Source organism: Styela clava, chromosome 10 (assembly GCF_964204865.1).
Source record: "Styela clava chromosome 10, kaStyClav1.hap1.2, whole genome shotgun sequence".
NCBI lineage: Eukaryota > Metazoa > Chordata > Ascidiacea > Stolidobranchia > Styelidae > Styela > Styela clava.
Genome location: NC_135259.1, coordinates 18,585,090 through 18,602,350, shown reverse-complemented (window position 1 = coordinate 18,602,350; position 17,261 = coordinate 18,585,090). Strand labels below are relative to the sequence as shown.

Below are 17,261 nucleotides of genomic sequence, written 5' to 3'. Positions count from 1 at the left end.
CAACAGTTAAATCGATAAATTATCAGGTTAAACCCCACTAATCACATTCTGGAAAGTTTTTGTTAAGGTAATATATTCTTTAGTCACTCGAGAAATACAGCCTAAAGAGTAAAGCTTCACCATTATCTTTCTGACGTTTCAAAACTAAAACTGACCTACCTGATCTTTGTTTGAAGAAAAGTTTCCCAGACCGGGAATCGAACCCGGGCCGCCTGGGTGAAAGCCAGGAATCCTAACCCCTAGACCATCTGGGAATACGATTACTTTGGCAGAAGTATTATCTAATAAATTGGTGTTACCTCAATGTAGCGCTACTGAAGTAATATCCGCGTAGTTTTCTTCGTCATTATTTGAAATACTTCATGTACTTCTGTCTTCTGTATACAGCTGATATCTTTGTTTTATGTTGGAAATATCACTGAAAAACTATTCCTATCCAAAATTAATTTATTATTAGGCTGACACTGTAATGGCCACATGGTTCTTCACGAACAACCTACCCAGTCACTGTCGCTTTTACAACTGTAACAATCAATGATTTGGTATAAAGAGTTTCCCAGACCGGGAATAGAACCCGGGCCGCATGGGTGAGAGCCTGAAATCCTAACGCCTAGTTCATCTGGGATATCGGCAGAAATGACCTACTCTCTCCACTGAACTAATATCCATGCTGTCTTCGAGGTCAGTATTTTAAATACTTCATGTAATTATTTTTAAATTTATAAATTATGTGTTTTGTTGTGTTGAGAAAATCATTTGAAACCAATGTGATTTAATGCAGATTACCAAAAAATATTGGACATTTCGAATCTTTTATAAAAACAAATTAACAAACCATAGTCCGTGTCGGTCCCTGTGGCGCAATCGGTCAGCGCGTTAGTCTGTTACCTCTTATACTGATGGGTACCGAAAGGTTGGTGGTTCAAGCCCACCCAGGGACGCTGTCTATTATTTAAAAAATGAATCCATTCTATCTGTGTGTTCCCTCGGATGAAATCCATTTAATATTAAGGAATAGCAAGTCTATCTTTAATTTCTGTTTCCTAGAGTCAAACAGATACTACAAAAACAAATGTCGCTGACAGAATTTAGTACTTCGTAACTGAAAGATGCTATCTCGTTCCTCTACTGTTTCTTCACACAATTAATCCATGGTGACTAAAATATCAAATGAAAAACTTCTCCCTCACTCTATATGCTTAGACGAATTCCACTTTTCCACAAGGAATAGCCCAACGGCGATTTCAGTACTTTCCTATCAGCGCTTTTGACTCGTGTGAGAAAAGTACTTTCTTAGTTAAAAAAATAACATTTCACAACTTCCTTTTTGAAGACAATTACTGTAAGAGTCCTAATGAAATTGGCTGAGTATATTCAATAGAACATATGGCCGGTTAGCTCATTTGGTTAGAGCGTCGTGCTAATAACGCGAATGTCGCGGGTTCGATCCCCGTACTGGCCAGTGTCTTATTAACCGTTAATCTCAAAGAATGACACGGGCTTGAAGTTAGGTGAAAGTGTTGTGCTGTTATATTATTGTACTCGTGACATTCCCATATTTGCATGCATCTTTACGATCATCCTCCTTAACAACTACAACAGTTAAATCGATAAATTATCAGGTTAAACCCCACTAATCACATTCTGGAAAGTTTTTGTTAAGGTAATATATTCTTTAGTCACTCGAGAAATACAGCCTAAAGAGTAAAGCTTCACCATTATCTTTCTGACGTTTCAAAACTAAAACTGACCTACCTGATCTTTGTTTGAAGAAAAGTTTCCCAGACCGGGAATCGAACCCGGGCCGCCTGGGTGAAAGCCAGGAATCCTAACCCCTAGACCATCTGGGAATACGATTTCTTTGGCAGAAGTATTATCTAATAAATTGGTGTTACCTCAATGTAGCGCTACTGAAGTAATATCCGCGTAGTTTTCTTCGTCATTATTTGAAATACTTCATGTACTTCTGTCTTCTGTATACAGCTGATATCTTTGTTTTATGTTGGAAATATCACTGAAAAACTATTCCTATCCAAAATTAATTTATTATTAGGCTGACACTGTAATGGCCACATGGTTCTTCACGAACAACCTACCCAGTCACTGTCGCTTTTACAACTGTAACAATCAATGATTTGACATATAAAACCTCACTAATGATCCTTCTGAAAGAAATCAAAAATTTAAAATATTTGGTATAAAGAGTTTCCCAGACCGGGAATAGAACCCGGGCCGCATGGGTGAGAGCCTGAAATCCTAACGCCTAGTTCATCTGGGATATCGGCAGAAATGACCTACTCTCTCCACTGAACTAATATCCATGCTGTCTTCGAGGTCAGTATTTTAAATACTTCATGTAATTCTTTCTTAAATTTATAAATTATGTGTTTTGTTGTGTTGAGAAAATCATTTAAAACCAATGTAATTTAATGCAGATTACCAAAAAATATTGGACATTTCGAATCTTTTAAAAAAACAAATTAACAAACCATAGTCCGTGTCGGTCTCTGTGGCGCAATCGGTCAGCGCGTTCGGCTGTTACCTCTTATACTGATGGGTACCGAAAGGTTGGTGGTTCAAGCCCACCCAGGGACGCTGTCTATTATTTAAAAAATGAATCCTTTCTATCTGTGTGTTCCCTCGGATGAAATCCATTTATTATTAAGGAATAGCAAGTCTATCTTTAATTTCTGTTTCCTAGAGTCAAACAGATACTACAAAAACAAATGTCGCTGATAGAATTTAGTACTTCGTAACTGAAAGATGCTATCTCGTTCCTCTACTGTTTCTTCACACAATTAATCCATGGTGACTAAAATATCATATGATAAACTTCTCCCTCACTCTATATGCTTAGACGAATTCCACTTTTCCACAAGGAATAGCCCAACGGCGATTTCAGTACTTTCCTATCAGCGCTTTTGACTCGTGTGAGAAAAGTACTTTCTTAGTTAAAAAAATAACATTTCACAACTTCCTTTTTGAAGACAATTACTGTAAGAGTCTTAATGAAATTGGCTGAGTATATTCAATAGAACATATGGCCGGTTAGCTCAGTTGGTTAGAGCGTCGTGCTAATAACGCGAATGTCGCGGGTTCGATCCCCGTACTGGCCAGTGTCTTATTAACCGTTAATCTCAAAGAATGACACGGACTTGAAATTAGGTGAAAGTGTTGTGCTGTTATATTATTGTACTCGTGACATTCCCATATTTGCATGCATCTTTACGATCATCCTCCTTATCAACTACAACAGTTAAATCGATAAATTATCAGGTTAAACCCCACTAATCACATTCTGGAAAGTTTTTGTTAAGGTAATATATTCTTTAGTCACTCGAGAAATACAGCCTAAAGAGTAAAGCTTCACCATTATCTTTCTGACGTTTCAAAACTAAAACTGACCTGATCTTTGTTTGAAGAAAAGTTTCCCAGACCGGGAATCGAACCCGGGCCGCCTGGGTGAAAGCCAGGAATCCTAACCCCTAGACCATCTGGGAATACGATTACTTTGGCAGAAGTATTATCTAATAAATTGGTGTTACCTCAATGTAGCGCTACTGAAGTAATATCCGCGTAGTTTTCTTCGTCATTATTTGAAATACTTCATGTACTTCTGTCTTCTGTATACAGCTGATATCTTTGTTTTATGTTGGAAATATCACTGAAAAACTATTCCTATCAAAAATTAATTTATTATAAGGCTGACACTGTAATGGCCACATGGTTCTTCACGAACAACCTACCCAGTCACTGTCGTTTTTACAACTGTAACAATCAATGATTTGGTATAAAGAGTTTTCCAGACCGGGAATAGAAACCCGGGCCGCATGGGTGAGAGCCTGAAATCCTAACGCCTAGTTCATCTGGGATATCGGCAGAAATGACCTACTCTCTCCACTGAACTAATATCCATGCTGTCTTCGAGGTCAGTATTTTAAATACTTCATGTAATTCTTTTTAAATTTATAAATTATGTGTTTTGTTGTGTTGAGAAAATCATTTGAAACCAATGTAATTTAATGCAGATTACCAAAAAATATTGGACATTTCGAATCTTTTATAAAAACAAATTAACAAACCATAGTCCGTGTCGGTCTCTGTGGCGCAATCGGTCAGCGCGTTCGGCTGTTACCTCTTATACTGATGGGTACCGAAAGGTTGGTGGTTCAAGCCCACTCAGGGACGCTGTCTATTATTTAAAAAATGAATCCATTCTATCTGTGTGTTCCCTCGGATGAAATCCATTTAATATTAAGGAATAGCAAGTCTATCTTTAATTTCTGTTTCCTAGAGTCAAACAGATACTACAAAAACAAATGTCGCTGACAGAATTTAGTACTTCGTAACTGAAAGATGCTATCTCGTTCCTCTACTGTTTCTTCACACAGTTAATCCATGGTGACTAAAATATCAAATGAAAAACTTCTCCCTCACTCTATATGCTTAGACGAATTCCACTTTTCCACAAGGAATAGCCCAACGGCGATTTCAGTACTTTCCTATCAGCGCTTTTGACTCGTGTGAGAAAAGTACTTTCTTAGTTAAAAAAATAACATTTCACAACTTCCTTTTTGAAGACAATTACTGTAAGAGTCTTAATGAAATTGGCTGAGTATATTCAATAGAACATATGGCCGGTTAGCTCAGTTGGTTAGAGCGTCGTGCTATTAACGCGAATGTCGCGGGTTCGATCACCGTACTGGCCAGTGTCTTATTAACCGTTAATCTCAAAGAATGACACGGGCTTGAAGTTAGGTGAAAGTGTTGTGCTGTTATATTATTGTACTCGTGACATTCCCATATTTGCATGCATCTTTACGATCATCCTCCTTAACAACTACAACAGTTACATCGATAAATATCAGGTTAAACCCCACTAATCACATTCTGGAAAGTTTTTGTTAAGGTAATATATTCTTTAGTCACTCGAGAAATACAGCCTAAAGAGTAAAGCTTCACCATTATCTTTCTGACGTTTCAAAACTAAAACTGACCTACCTGATCTTTGTTTGAAGAAAAGTTTCCCAGACCGGGAATCGAACCCGGGCCGCCTGGGTGAAAGCCAGGAATCCTAACCCCTAGACCATCTGGGAATACGATTACTTTGGCAGAAGTATTATCTAATAAATTGGTGTTACCTCAATGTAGCGCTACTGAAGTAATATCCGCGTAGTTTTCTTCGTCATTATTTGAAATACTTCATGTACTTCTGTCTTCTGTATACAGCTGATATCTTTGTTTTATGTTGGAAATATCACTGAAAAACTATTCCTATCCAAAATTAATTTATTATTAGGCTGACACTGTAATGGCCACATGGTTCTTCACGAACAACCTACCCAGTCACTGTCGCTTTTACAACTGTAACAATCAATGATTTGACATATAAAACCTCACTAATGATCCTTCTGAAAGAAATCAAAAATTTAAAATATTTGGTATAGAGAGTTTCCCAGATCGGGAATAGAACCCGGGCCGCATGGGTGAGAGCCTGAAATCCTAACGCCTAGTTCATCTGGGATATCGGCAGAAATGACCTACTCTCTCCACTGAACTAATATCCATGCTGTCTTCGAGGTCAGTATTTTAAATACTTCATGTAATTCTTTCTTAAATTTATAAATTATGTGTTTTGGTGTCTTGAGAAAATCATTTAAAACAAATGTAATTTAATGCAGATTACCAAAAAATATTGGACATTTCGAATCTTTTATAAAAACAAATTAACAAACTATAGTCCGTATCGGTCTCTGTGGCGCAATCGGTCAGCGCGTTCGGCTGTTACCTCTTATACTGATGGGTACCGAAAGGTTGGTGGTTCAAGCCCACCCAGGGACGCTGTCTATTATTTAAAAAATGAATCCTTTCTATCTGTGTGTTCCCTCGGATGAAATCCATTTAATATTGAGCAATAGCAAGTCTATCTTTAATTTCTGTTTCCTAGAGTCAAACAGATACTACAAAAACAAATGTCGCTGACAGAATTTAGTACTTCGTAACTGAAAGATGCTATCTCGTTCCTCTACTGTTTCTTCACACAGTTAATCCTTGGTGACTAAAATATCAAATGAAAAACTTCTCCCTCACTCTATATGCTTAGACGAATTCCACTTTTCCACAAGGAATAGCCCAACGGCGATTTCAGTACTTTCCTATCAGCGCTTTTGACTCTTGTGAGAAAAGTACTTTCTTAGTTAAAAAAATAACATTTCACAACTTCCTTTTTGAAGACAATTACTGTAAGAGTCTTAATGAAATTGGCTGAGTATATTCAATAGAACATATGGCCGGTTAGCTCAGTTGGTTAGAGCGTCGTGCTAATAACGCGAATGTCGCGGGTTCGATCCCCGTACTGGCCAGTGTCTTATTAACCGTTAATCTCAAAGAATGACACGGGCTTGAAGTTAGGTGAAAGTGTTGTGCTGTTATATTATTGTACTCGTGACATTCCCATATTTGCATGCATCTTTACGATCATCCTCCTTAACAACTACAACAGTTAAATCGATAAATTATCAGGTTAAACCCCACTAATCACATTCTGGAAAGTTTTTGTTAAGGTAATATATTCTTTAGTCACTCGAGAAATACAGCCTAAAGAGTAAAGCTTCACCATTATCTTTCTGACGTTTCAAAACTAAAACTGACCTACCTGATCTTTGTTTGAAGAAAAATTTCCCAGACCGGGAATCGGACCCGGGCCGCCTGGGTGAAAGCCAGGAATCCTAACCCCTAGACCATCTGGGAATACGATTACTTTGGCAGAAGTATTATCTAATAAATTGGTGTTACCTCAATGTAGCGCTACTGAAGTAATATCCGCGTAGTTTTCTTCGTCATTATTTGAAATACTTCATGTACTTCTGTCTTCTGTATACAGCTGATATCTTTGTTTTATGTTGGAAATATCACTGAAAAACTATTCCTATCCAAAATTAATTTATTATAAGGCTGACACTGTAATGGCCACATGGTTCTTCACGAACAACCTACCCAGTCACTGTCGCTTTTACAACGGTAACAATCAATGATTTGACATATAAAACCTCACTAATGATCCTTCTGAAAGAAATCAAAAATTTAAAATATTTGGTATAAAGAGTTTCCCAGACCGGGAATAGAACCCGGGCCGCATGGGTGAGAGCCTGAAATCCTAACGCCTAGTTCATCTGGAATATCGGCAGAAATGACCTACTCTCTCCACTGAACTAATATCCATGCTGTCTTCGAGGTCGGTATTTTAAATACTTCATGTAATTCTTTCTTAAATTTATAAATTATGTGTTTTGTTGTGTTGAAAAAATCATTTAAAACCAATGCAATTTAATGCAGATTACCGAAAAATATTGGACATTTCGAATCTTTTATAAAAACAAATTAACAAACCATAGTCCGTGTCGGTCTCTGTGGCGCAATCGGTCAGCGCGTTCGGCTGTTACCTCTTATACTGATGGGTACCGAAAGGTTGGTGGTTCAAGCCCACCCAGGGACGCTGTCTATTATTTAAAAAATGAATCCTTTCTATCTATGTGTTCCCTCGGATGAAATCCATTTAATATTAAGGAATAGCAAGTCTATCTTTAATTTCTGTTTCCTGGAGTCAAACGGATACTACAAAAACAAATGTCGCTGACAGAATTTAGTACTTCGTAACTGAAAGATGCTATCTCGTTCCTCTACTATTTCTTCACACAATTAATCCATGGTGACTAAAATATCAAATGAAAAACTTCTCCCTCACTCTATATGCTTAGACGAATTCCACTTTTCCACAAGGAATAGCCCAACGGCGATTTCAGTACTTTCCTATCAGCGCTTTTGACTCGTGTGAGAAAAGTACTTTCTTAGTTAAAAAAATAACATTTCACAACTTCCTTTTTGAAGACAATTACTGTAAGAGTCTTAATGAAATCGGCTGAGTATATTCAATAGAACATATCGCCGGTTAGCTCAGTTGGTTAGAGCGTCGTGCTAATAACGCGAATGTCGCGTGTTCTATCCCCGTACTGGCCAGTGTCTTATTACCCGTTAATCTCAAAGAATGACACGGGCTTGAAGTTAGGTGAAAGTGTTGTGCTGTTATATTATTGTACTCGTGACATTCCCATATTTGCATGCATCTTTACGATCATCCTCCTTAACAACTACAACAGTTAAATCGATTAATTATCAGGTTAAACCCCACTAATCACATTCTGGAAAGTTTTTGTTAAGGTAATATATTCTTTAGTCACTCGAGAAATACAGCCTAAAGAGTAAAGCTTCACCATTATCTTTCTGACGTTTCAAAACTAAAACTGACCTACCTGATCTTTGTTTGAAGAAAAGTTTCCCAGACCGGGAATCGAACCCGGGCCGCCTGGGTGAAAGCCAGGAATCCTAACCCCTAGACCATCTGGGAATACGATTACTTTGGCAGAAGTATTATCTAATAAATTGGTGTTACCTCAATGTAGCGCTACTGAAGTAATATCCGCGTAGTTTTCTTCGTCATTATTTGAAATACTTCATGTACTTCTGTCTTCTGTATACAGCTGATATCTTTGTTTTATGTTGGAAATATCACTGAAAAACTATGTCTATCCAAAATTAATTTATTATAAGGCTGACATTGTAATGGCCACATGGTTCTTCACGAACAACCTACCCAGTCACTGTCGCTTTTACAACTGTAACAATCAATGATTTGACATATAAAACCTCACTAATGATCCTTCTGAAAGAAATCAAAAATTTAAAATATTTGGTATAAAGAGTTTCCCAGACCGGGAATAGAACCCGGGCCGCATGGGTGAGAGCCTGAAATCCTAACGCCTAGTTCATCTGGGATATCGGCAGAAATGACCTACTCTCTCCACTGAACTAATATCCATGCTGTCTTCGAGGTCAGTATTTTAAATACTTCATGTAATTCTTTCTTAAATTTATAAATTATGTGTTTTGTTGTGTTGAGAAAATCATTTAAAACCAATGTAATTTAATGCAGATTACCAAAAAATATTGGACATTTCGAATCTTTTATAAAAACAAATTAACAAACCATAGTCCGTATCGGTCTCTGTGGCGCAATCGGTCAGCGCGTTCGGCTGTTACCTCTTATACTGATGGGTACCGAAAGGTTGGTGGTTCAAGCCCACCCAGGGACGCTGTCTATTATTTAAAAAATAAATCCTTTCTATCTGTGTGTTCCCTCGGATGAAATCCATTTAATATGGAGGAATAGCAAGTCTATCTTTAATTTCTGTTTCCTAGAGTCAAACAGATACTACAAAAACAAATGTCGCTGACAGAATTTAGTACTTCGTAACTGAAAGATGCTATCTCGTTCCTCTACTGTTTCTTCACACAATTAATTCATGGTGACTAAAATATCAAATGAAAAACTTCTCCCTCACTCTATATGCTTAGACGAATTCCACTTTTCTACAAGGAATAGCCCAACGGCGATTTCAGTACTTTCCTATCAGCGCTTTTGACTCGTGTGAGAAAAGTACTTTCTTAGTTAAAAAAAATAACATTTCACAACTTCCTTTTTGAAGACAATTACTGTAAGAGTCTTAATGAAATTGGCTGAGTATATTCAATAGAACATATGGCCGGTTAGCTCAGTTGGTTAGAGCGTCGTGCTAATAACGCGGATGTCGCGGGTTCGATCCCCGTACTGGCCAGTGTCTTATTAACCGTTAATCTCAAAGAATGACACGGGCTTGAAGTTAGGTGAAAGTGTTGTGCTGTTATATTATTGTACTCGTGACATTCCCATATTTGCATGCATCTTTACGATCATCCTCCTTAACAACTACAACAGTTAAATCGATAAATTATCAGGTTAAACCCCACTAATCACATTCTGGAAAGTTTTTGTTAAGGTAGTATATTCTTTAGTCACTCGAGAAATACAGCCTAAAGAGTAAAGCTTCACCATTATCTTTCTGACGTTTCAAAACTAAAACTGACCTACCTGATCTTTGTTTGAAGAAAAGTTTCCCAGACCGGGAATCGAACCCGGGCCGCCTGGGTGAAAGCCAGGAATCCTAACCCCTAGACCATCTGGGAATACGATTACTTTGGCAGAAGTATTATCTAATAAATTGGTGTTACCTCAATGTAGCGCTACTGAAGTGATATCCGCGTAGTTTCCTTCGTCATTATTTGAAATACTTCATGTACTTCTGTCTTCTGTATACAGCTGATATCTTTGTTTTATGTTGGAAATATCACTGAAAAACTATTCCTATCCAAAATTAATTTATTATAAGGCTGACACTGTAATGGCCACATGGTTCTTCACGAACAACCTACCCAGTCACTGTAGCTTTTACAACTGTAACAATCAATGATTTGACATATAAAACCTCACTAATGATCCTTCTGAAAGAAATCAAAAATTTAAAATATTTGGTATAAAGAGTTTCCCAGACCGGGAATAGAACCCGGGCCGCATGAGTGAGAGCCTGAAATCCTAACGCCTAGTTCATCTGGGATATCGGCAGAAATGACCTACTCTCTCCACTGAACTAATATCCATGCTGTCTTCGAGGTCAGTATTTTAAATACTTCATGTAATTCTTTCTTAAATTTATAAATTATGTGTTTTGTTGTGTTGAGAAAATCATTTAAAACCAATGTAATTTAATGCAGATTACCAAAAAATATTTGACATTTCGAATCTTTTATAAAAATAAATTAACAAACCATAGTCCGTGTCGGTCTCTGTGGCGCAATCGGTCAGCGCGTTCGGCTGTTACCTCTTATACTGATGGGTACCGAAAGGTTGGTGGTTCAAGTCCACCCAGGGACGCTGTCTATTATTTAAAAAATGAATCCTTTCTATCTGTGTGTTCCATCGGATGAAATCCATTTAATATTAAGGAATAGCAAGTCTATCTTTAATTTCTGTTTCCTAGAGTCAAACAGATACTACAAAAACAAATGTCGCTGACAGAATTTAGTACTTCGTAACTGAAAGATGCTATCTCGTTCCTCTACTGTTTCTTCACACAATTAATCCATGGTGACTAAAATATCAAATGAAAAACTTCTCCCTCACTCTATATGCTTAGACGAATTCCACTTTTCCACAAGGAATAGCCCAACGGCGATTTCAGTACTTTCCTATCAGCGCTTTCGACTCGTGTGAGAAAAGTACTTTCTTAGTTAAAAAAATAACATTTCACAACTTCCTTTTTGAAGACAATTACTGTAAGAGTCTTAATTAAATTGGCTGAGTATATTCAATAGAACATATGGCCGGTTAGCTCAGTTGGTTAGAGCGTCGTGCTAATAACGCGAATGTCGCGGGTTCGATCCCCGTACTGGCCAGTGTCTTATTACCCGTTAATCTCAAAGAATGACACGGGCTTGAAGTTAGGTGAAAGTGTTGTGCTGTTATATTATTGTACTCGTGACATTCCCATATTTGCATGCATCTTTACGATAATCCTCCTTAACAACTACAACAGTTAAATCGATAAATTATCAGGTTAAACCCCACTAATCACATTCTGGAAAGTTTTTGTTAAGGTAATATATTCTTTAGTCACTCGAGAAATACAGCCTAAAGAGTATAGCTTCACCATTATCTTTCTGACGTTTCAAAACTAAAACTGACCTACCTGATCTTTGTTTGAAGAAAAGTTTCCCAGACCGGGAATCGAACCAGGGCCGCCTGGGTGAAAGCCAGGAATCCTAACCCCTAGACCATCTGGGAATACGATTACTTTGGCAGAAGTATTATCTAATAAATTGGTGTTACCTCAATGTAGCGCTACTGAAGTAATATCCGCGTAGTTTTCTTCGTCATTATTTGAAATACTTCATGTACTTCTGTCTTCTGTATACAGCTGATATCTTTGTTTTATGTTGGAAATATCACTGAAAAACTATTCCTATCCAAAATTAATTTATTATAAGGCTGACACTGTAATGGCCACATGGTTCTTCACGAACAACCTACCCAGTCACTGTCGCTTTTACAACTGTAACAATCAATGATTTGACATATAAAACCTCACTAATGATCCTTCTGAAAGAAATCAAAAATTTAAAATATTTGGTATAAAGAGTTTCCCAGACCGGGAATAGAACCCGGGCCGCATGGGTGAGAGCCTGAAATCCTAACGCCTAGTTTATCTGGGATATCGGCAGAAATGACCTACTCTCTCCACTGAACTAATATCCATGCTGTCTTCAAGGTCAGTATTTTAAATACTTCATGTAATTCTTTCTTAAATTTATAAATTATGTGTTTTGTTGTGTTGAGAAAATCATTTAAAACCAATGTAATTTAATGCAGATTACCAAAAATAATTGGACATTTCGAATCTTTTATAAAAACAAATTAACAAACCGTAGTCCGTGTCGGTCTCTGTGGCGCAATCGGTCAGCGCGTTCGGCTGTTACCTCTTTTACTGATGGGTACCGAAAGGTTGGTGGTTCAAGCCCACCCAGGGACGCTGTCTATTATTTAAAAAATGAATCCTTTCTATCTGTGTGTTCCCTCGGATGAAATCCATTTAATATTAAGGAATAGCAAGTCTATCTTTAATTTCTGTTTCCTAGAGTCAAACAGATACTACAAAAACAAATGTCGCTGACAGAATTTAGTACTTCGTAACTGAAAGATGCTATCTCGTTCCTCTACTGTTTCTTCACACAATTAATCCATGGTGACTAAAATATCAAATGAAAAACTTCTCCCTCACTCTATATGCTTAGACGAATTCCACTTTTCCACAAGGAATAGCCCAACGGCGATTTCAGTACTTTCCTATCAGCGCTTTTGACTCGTGTGAGAAAAGTACTTTCTTAGTTAAAAAAATGACATTTCACAACTTCCTTTTTGAAGACAATTACTGTAAGAGTCTTAATGAAATTGGCTGAGTATATTCAATAGAACATATGACCGGTTAGCTCAGTTGGTTAGAGCGTCGTGCTAATAACGTGAATGTCGCGTGTTCTATCCCCGTACTGGCCAGTGTCTTATTACCCGTTAATCTCAAAGAATGACACGGGCTTGAAGTTAGGTGAAAGTGTTGTGCTGTTACATTATTGTACTCGTGACATTCCCATATTTGCATGCATCTTTACGATCATCCTCCTTAACAACTACAACAGTTAAATCGATTAATTATCAATTAATCCATGGTGACTAAAATATCAAATGAAAAACTTCTCCCTCACTCTATATGCTTAGACGAATTCCACTTTTCCACAAGGAATAGCCCAACGGCGATTTCAGTACTTTCCTATCAGCGCTTTTGACTCGTGTGAGAAAAGTACTTTCTTAGTTAAAAAAATAACATTTCACAACTTCCTTTTTGAAGACAATTACTGTAAGAGTCTTAATGAAATTGGCTGAGTATATTCAATAGAACATATGGCCGGTTAGCTCAGTTCGTTAGAGCGTCGTGCTAATAACGCGAATGTCGCGGGTTCGATCCCCGTACTGGCCAGTGTCTTATTAACCGTTAATCTCAAAGAATGACACGGGCTTGAAGTTAGGTGAAAGTGTTGTGCTGTTACATTACTGTACTCGTGACATTCCCATATTTGCATTCATCTTTACGATCATCCTCCTTAACAACTACAACAGTTAAATCGATAAATTATCAGGTTAAACCCCACTAATCACATTCTGGAAAGTTTTTGTTAAGGTAATATATTCTTTAGTCACTCGAGAAATACAGCCTAAAGAGTAAAGCTTCACCATTATCTTTCTGACGTTTCAAAACTAAAACTGACCTACCTGATCTTTGTTTGAAGAAAAGTTTCCCAGACCGGGAATCGAACCCGGGCCGCCTGGGTGAAAGCCAGGAATCCTAACCCGTAGACCATCTGGGAATACGATTACTTTGGCAGAAGTATTATCTAATAAATTGGTGTTACCTCAATGTAGCGCTACTGAAGTAATATCCGCGTAGTTTTCTTCGTCATTATTTGAAATACTTCATGTACTTCTGTCTTCTGTATACAGCTGATATCTTTGTTTTATGTTGGAAATATCACTGAAAAACTATTCCTATCCAAAATTAATTTATTATAAGGCTGACACTGTAATGGCCACATGGTTCTTCACGAACAACCTACCCAGTCACTGTAGCTTTTACAACTGTAACAATCAATGATTTGACATATAAAACCTCACTAATGATCCTTCTGAAAGAAATCAAAAATTTAAAATATTTGGTATAAAGAGTTTCCCAGACCGGGAATAGAACCCGGGCCGCATGGGTGAGAGCCTGAAATCCTAACGCCTAGTTCATCTGGGATATCGGCAGAAATGACCTACTCTCTCCACTGAACTAATATCCATGCTGTCTCCGAGGTCAGTATTTTAAATACTTCATGTAATTCTTTCTTAAATTTATAAATTATGTGTTTTGTTGTGTTGAGAAAATCATTTAAAACCAATGTAATTTAATGCAGATTACCAAAAAATATTGGACATTTCGAATCTTTTATAAAAACAAATTAACAAACCGTAGTCCGTGTCGGTCTCTGTGGCGCAATCGGTCAGCGCGTTCGGCTGTTACCTCTTATACTGATGGGTACCGAAAGGTTGGTGGTTCAAGCCCACCCAGGGACGCTGTCTATTATTTAAAAAATGAATCCTTTCTATCTGTGTGTTCCATCGGATGAAATCCATTTAATATTAAGGAATAGCAAGTCTATCTTTAATTTCTGTTTCCTAGAGTCAAACAGATACTACAAAAACAAATGTCGCTGACAGAATTTAGTACTTCGTAACTGAAAGATGCTATCTCGTTCCTCTACTGTTTCTTCACACAATTAATCCATGGTGACTAAAATATCAAATGAAAAACTTCTCCCTCACTCTATATGCTTAGACGAATTCCACTTTTCCACAAGGAATAGCCCAACGGCGATTTCAGTACTTTCCTATCAGCGCTTTTGACTCGTGTGAGAAAAGTACTTTCTTAGTTAAAAAAATAACATTTCACAACTTCCTTTTTGAAGACAATTACTGTAAGAGTCTTAATGAAATTGGCTGAGTATATTCAATAGAACATATGGCCGGTTAGCTCAGTTGGTTAGAGCGTCGTGCTAATAACGCGAATGTCGCGGGTTCGATCCCCGTACTGGCCAGTGTCTTATTACCCGTTAATCTCAAAGAATGACACGGTCTTGAAGTTAGGTGAAAGTGTTGTGCTGTTATATTATTGTACTCGTGACATTCCCATATTTGCATGCATCTTTACGATCATCCTCCTAAACAACTACAACAGTTAAATCGATAAATTATCAGGTTAAACCCCACTAATCACATTCTGGAAAGTTTTTGTTAAGGTAATATATTCTTTAGTCACTCGAGAAATACAGCCTAAAGAGTAAAGCTTCACCATTATCTTTCTGACGTTTCAAAACTAAAACTGACCTACCTGATCTTTGTTTGAAGAAAAGTTTCCCAGACCGGGAATCGAACCCGGGCCGCCTGGATGAAAGCCAGGAATCCTAACCCCTAGACCATCTGGGAATACGATTACTTTGGCAGAAGTATTATCTAATAAATTTGTGTTACCTCAATGTAGCGCTACTGAAGTAATATCCGCGTAGTTTTCTTCGTCATTATTTGAAATACTTTATGTACTTCTGTCTTCTGTATACAGCTGATATCTTTGTTTTATGTTGGAAATATCACTGAAAAACTATTCCTATCCAAAATTAATTTATTATAAGGCTGACACTGTAATGGCCACATGGTTCTTCACGAACAACCTACCCAGTCACTGTAGCTTTTACAACTGTAACAATCAATGATTTGACTTATAAAACCTCACTAATGATCCTTCTGAAAGAAATCAAAAATTTAAAATATTTGGTATAAAGAGTTTCCCAGACCGGGAATAGAACCCGGGCCGCATGGGTGAGAGCCTGAAATCCTAACGCCTAGTTCATCTGGGATATCGGCAGAAATGACCTACTCTCTCCACTGAACTAATATCCATGCTGTCTTCGAGGTCAGTATTTTAAATACTTCATGTAATTCTTTCTTAAATTTATAAATTATGTGTTTTGTTGTGTTGAGAAAATCATTTAAAACCAATGTAATTTAATGCAGATTACCAAAAAATATTGGACATTTCGAATCTTTTATAAAAACAAATTAACAAACCATAGTCCGTGTCGGTCTCTGTGGCGCAATCGGTCAGCGCGTTCGGCTGTTACCTCTTATACTGATGGGTACCGAAAGGTTGGTGGTTCAAGCCCACCCAGGGACGCTGTCTATTATTTAAAAAATGAATCCTTTCTATCTGTGTGTTCCATCGGATGAAATCCATTTAATATTAAGGAATAGCAAGTCTATCTTTAATTTCTGTTTCCTAGAGTCAAACAGATACTACAAAAACAAATGTCGCTGACAGAATTTAGTACTTCGTAACTGAAAGATGCTATCTCGTTCCTCTACTGTTTCTTCACACAATTAATCCATGGTGACTAAAATATCAAATGAAAAACTTCTCCCTCACTCTATATGCTTAGCCGAATTCCACTTTTCCACAAGGAATAGCCCAACGGCGATTTCAGTACTTTCCTATCAGCGCTTTTGACTCGTGTGAGAAAAGTACTTTCTTAGTTAAAAAAATAACATTTCACAACTTCCTTTTTGAAGACAATTACTGTAAGAGTCTTAATGAAATTGGCTGAGTATATTCAATAGAACATATGGCCGGTTAGCTCAGTTGGTTAGAACGTCGTGCTAATAGCGCGAATGTCGCGGGTTCGATCCCCGTACTGGCCAGTGTCTTATTACCCGTTAATCTCAAAGAATGACACGGGCTTGAAGTTAGGTGAAAGTGTTGTGCTGTTATATTATTGTACTCGTGACATTCCCATATTTGCATGCATCTTTACGATCATCCTCCTTAACAACTACAACAGTTAAATCGATAAATTATCAGGTTAGACCCCACTAATCACATTCTGGAAAGTTTTTGTTAAGGTAATATATTCTTTAGTCACTCGAGAAATACAGCCTAAAGAGTAAAGCTTCACCATTATCTTTCTGACGTTCAAAACTAAAACTGACCTACCTGATCTTTGTTTGAAGAAAAGTTTCCCAGACCGGGAATCGAACCCGGGCCGCCTGGGTGAAAGCCAGGAATCCTAACCCCTAGACCATCTGGGAATACGATTACTTTGGCAGAAGTATTATCTAATAAATTGGTGTTACCTCAATGTAGCGCTACTGAAGTAATATCCGCGTAGTTTTCTTCGTCATTATTTGAAATACTTCA

General features: G+C 37.5%; 26 non-coding genes across 26 annotated transcripts; 18 read left to right on the top strand and 8 right to left on the bottom strand.

The window, feature by feature from the left end:
* Positions 1-182: 182 nt before the first annotated feature.
* Trnae-uuc (transfer RNA glutamic acid (anticodon UUC)) lies at positions 183-254 on the bottom strand. The gene has a single exon. It is a non-coding gene; the product is annotated as a tRNA-Glu (tRNA).
* Positions 255-1,388: 1,134 nt separating this feature from the next.
* On the top strand, positions 1,389-1,462 carry Trnai-aau (transfer RNA isoleucine (anticodon AAU)). The gene has a single exon. It is a non-coding gene; the product is annotated as a tRNA-Ile (tRNA).
* Positions 1,463-1,778: 316 nt separating this feature from the next.
* Trnae-uuc (transfer RNA glutamic acid (anticodon UUC)) lies at positions 1,779-1,850 on the bottom strand. The gene has a single exon. It is a non-coding gene; the product is annotated as a tRNA-Glu (tRNA).
* A 653-nt stretch (positions 1,851-2,503) lies between these two features.
* Trnan-guu (transfer RNA asparagine (anticodon GUU)) lies at positions 2,504-2,595 on the top strand. The gene is given in 2 exon segments: positions 2,504-2,541; positions 2,560-2,595. It is a non-coding gene; the product is annotated as a tRNA-Asn (tRNA).
* Positions 2,596-3,042: 447 nt separating this feature from the next.
* Positions 3,043-3,116, top strand: Trnai-aau (transfer RNA isoleucine (anticodon AAU)). Its single transcript has one exon. It is a non-coding gene; the product is annotated as a tRNA-Ile (tRNA).
* A 312-nt stretch (positions 3,117-3,428) lies between these two features.
* Trnae-uuc (transfer RNA glutamic acid (anticodon UUC)) lies at positions 3,429-3,500 on the bottom strand. Its single transcript has one exon. It is a non-coding gene; the product is annotated as a tRNA-Glu (tRNA).
* A 596-nt stretch (positions 3,501-4,096) lies between these two features.
* Trnan-guu (transfer RNA asparagine (anticodon GUU)) lies at positions 4,097-4,188 on the top strand. The gene is given in 2 exon segments: positions 4,097-4,134; positions 4,153-4,188. It is a non-coding gene; the product is annotated as a tRNA-Asn (tRNA).
* A 447-nt stretch (positions 4,189-4,635) lies between these two features.
* Positions 4,636-4,709, top strand: Trnan-auu (transfer RNA asparagine (anticodon AUU)). Its single transcript has one exon. It is a non-coding gene; the product is annotated as a tRNA-Asn (tRNA).
* A 315-nt stretch (positions 4,710-5,024) lies between these two features.
* Trnae-uuc (transfer RNA glutamic acid (anticodon UUC)) lies at positions 5,025-5,096 on the bottom strand. Its single transcript has one exon. It is a non-coding gene; the product is annotated as a tRNA-Glu (tRNA).
* A 653-nt stretch (positions 5,097-5,749) lies between these two features.
* On the top strand, positions 5,750-5,841 carry Trnan-guu (transfer RNA asparagine (anticodon GUU)). The gene is given in 2 exon segments: positions 5,750-5,787; positions 5,806-5,841. It is a non-coding gene; the product is annotated as a tRNA-Asn (tRNA).
* Positions 5,842-6,288: 447 nt separating this feature from the next.
* On the top strand, positions 6,289-6,362 carry Trnai-aau (transfer RNA isoleucine (anticodon AAU)). The gene has a single exon. It is a non-coding gene; the product is annotated as a tRNA-Ile (tRNA).
* A 1,041-nt stretch (positions 6,363-7,403) lies between these two features.
* Positions 7,404-7,495, top strand: Trnan-guu (transfer RNA asparagine (anticodon GUU)). Its single transcript is given in 2 exon segments — positions 7,404-7,441; positions 7,460-7,495. It is a non-coding gene; the product is annotated as a tRNA-Asn (tRNA).
* An 837-nt stretch (positions 7,496-8,332) lies between these two features.
* Trnae-uuc (transfer RNA glutamic acid (anticodon UUC)) lies at positions 8,333-8,404 on the bottom strand. The gene has a single exon. It is a non-coding gene; the product is annotated as a tRNA-Glu (tRNA).
* A 653-nt stretch (positions 8,405-9,057) lies between these two features.
* Positions 9,058-9,149, top strand: Trnan-guu (transfer RNA asparagine (anticodon GUU)). The gene is given in 2 exon segments: positions 9,058-9,095; positions 9,114-9,149. It is a non-coding gene; the product is annotated as a tRNA-Asn (tRNA).
* Positions 9,150-9,597: 448 nt separating this feature from the next.
* Trnai-aau (transfer RNA isoleucine (anticodon AAU)) lies at positions 9,598-9,671 on the top strand. Its single transcript has one exon. It is a non-coding gene; the product is annotated as a tRNA-Ile (tRNA).
* A 316-nt stretch (positions 9,672-9,987) lies between these two features.
* Positions 9,988-10,059, bottom strand: Trnae-uuc (transfer RNA glutamic acid (anticodon UUC)). Its single transcript has one exon. It is a non-coding gene; the product is annotated as a tRNA-Glu (tRNA).
* Positions 10,060-10,712: 653 nt separating this feature from the next.
* Positions 10,713-10,804, top strand: Trnan-guu (transfer RNA asparagine (anticodon GUU)). Its single transcript is given in 2 exon segments — positions 10,713-10,750; positions 10,769-10,804. It is a non-coding gene; the product is annotated as a tRNA-Asn (tRNA).
* A 447-nt stretch (positions 10,805-11,251) lies between these two features.
* On the top strand, positions 11,252-11,325 carry Trnai-aau (transfer RNA isoleucine (anticodon AAU)). The gene has a single exon. It is a non-coding gene; the product is annotated as a tRNA-Ile (tRNA).
* A 1,041-nt stretch (positions 11,326-12,366) lies between these two features.
* Positions 12,367-12,458, top strand: Trnan-guu (transfer RNA asparagine (anticodon GUU)). The gene is given in 2 exon segments: positions 12,367-12,404; positions 12,423-12,458. It is a non-coding gene; the product is annotated as a tRNA-Asn (tRNA).
* Positions 12,459-13,383: 925 nt separating this feature from the next.
* On the top strand, positions 13,384-13,457 carry Trnai-aau (transfer RNA isoleucine (anticodon AAU)). Its single transcript has one exon. It is a non-coding gene; the product is annotated as a tRNA-Ile (tRNA).
* Positions 13,458-14,498: 1,041 nt separating this feature from the next.
* Trnan-guu (transfer RNA asparagine (anticodon GUU)) lies at positions 14,499-14,590 on the top strand. The gene is given in 2 exon segments: positions 14,499-14,536; positions 14,555-14,590. It is a non-coding gene; the product is annotated as a tRNA-Asn (tRNA).
* A 447-nt stretch (positions 14,591-15,037) lies between these two features.
* Positions 15,038-15,111, top strand: Trnai-aau (transfer RNA isoleucine (anticodon AAU)). Its single transcript has one exon. It is a non-coding gene; the product is annotated as a tRNA-Ile (tRNA).
* Positions 15,112-15,427: 316 nt separating this feature from the next.
* Positions 15,428-15,499, bottom strand: Trnae-uuc (transfer RNA glutamic acid (anticodon UUC)). Its single transcript has one exon. It is a non-coding gene; the product is annotated as a tRNA-Glu (tRNA).
* A 653-nt stretch (positions 15,500-16,152) lies between these two features.
* On the top strand, positions 16,153-16,244 carry Trnan-guu (transfer RNA asparagine (anticodon GUU)). Its single transcript is given in 2 exon segments — positions 16,153-16,190; positions 16,209-16,244. It is a non-coding gene; the product is annotated as a tRNA-Asn (tRNA).
* Positions 16,245-16,691: 447 nt separating this feature from the next.
* Positions 16,692-16,765, top strand: Trnai-aau (transfer RNA isoleucine (anticodon AAU)). Its single transcript has one exon. It is a non-coding gene; the product is annotated as a tRNA-Ile (tRNA).
* A 315-nt stretch (positions 16,766-17,080) lies between these two features.
* Positions 17,081-17,152, bottom strand: Trnae-uuc (transfer RNA glutamic acid (anticodon UUC)). The gene has a single exon. It is a non-coding gene; the product is annotated as a tRNA-Glu (tRNA).
* Positions 17,153-17,261: the final 109 nt, after the last annotated feature.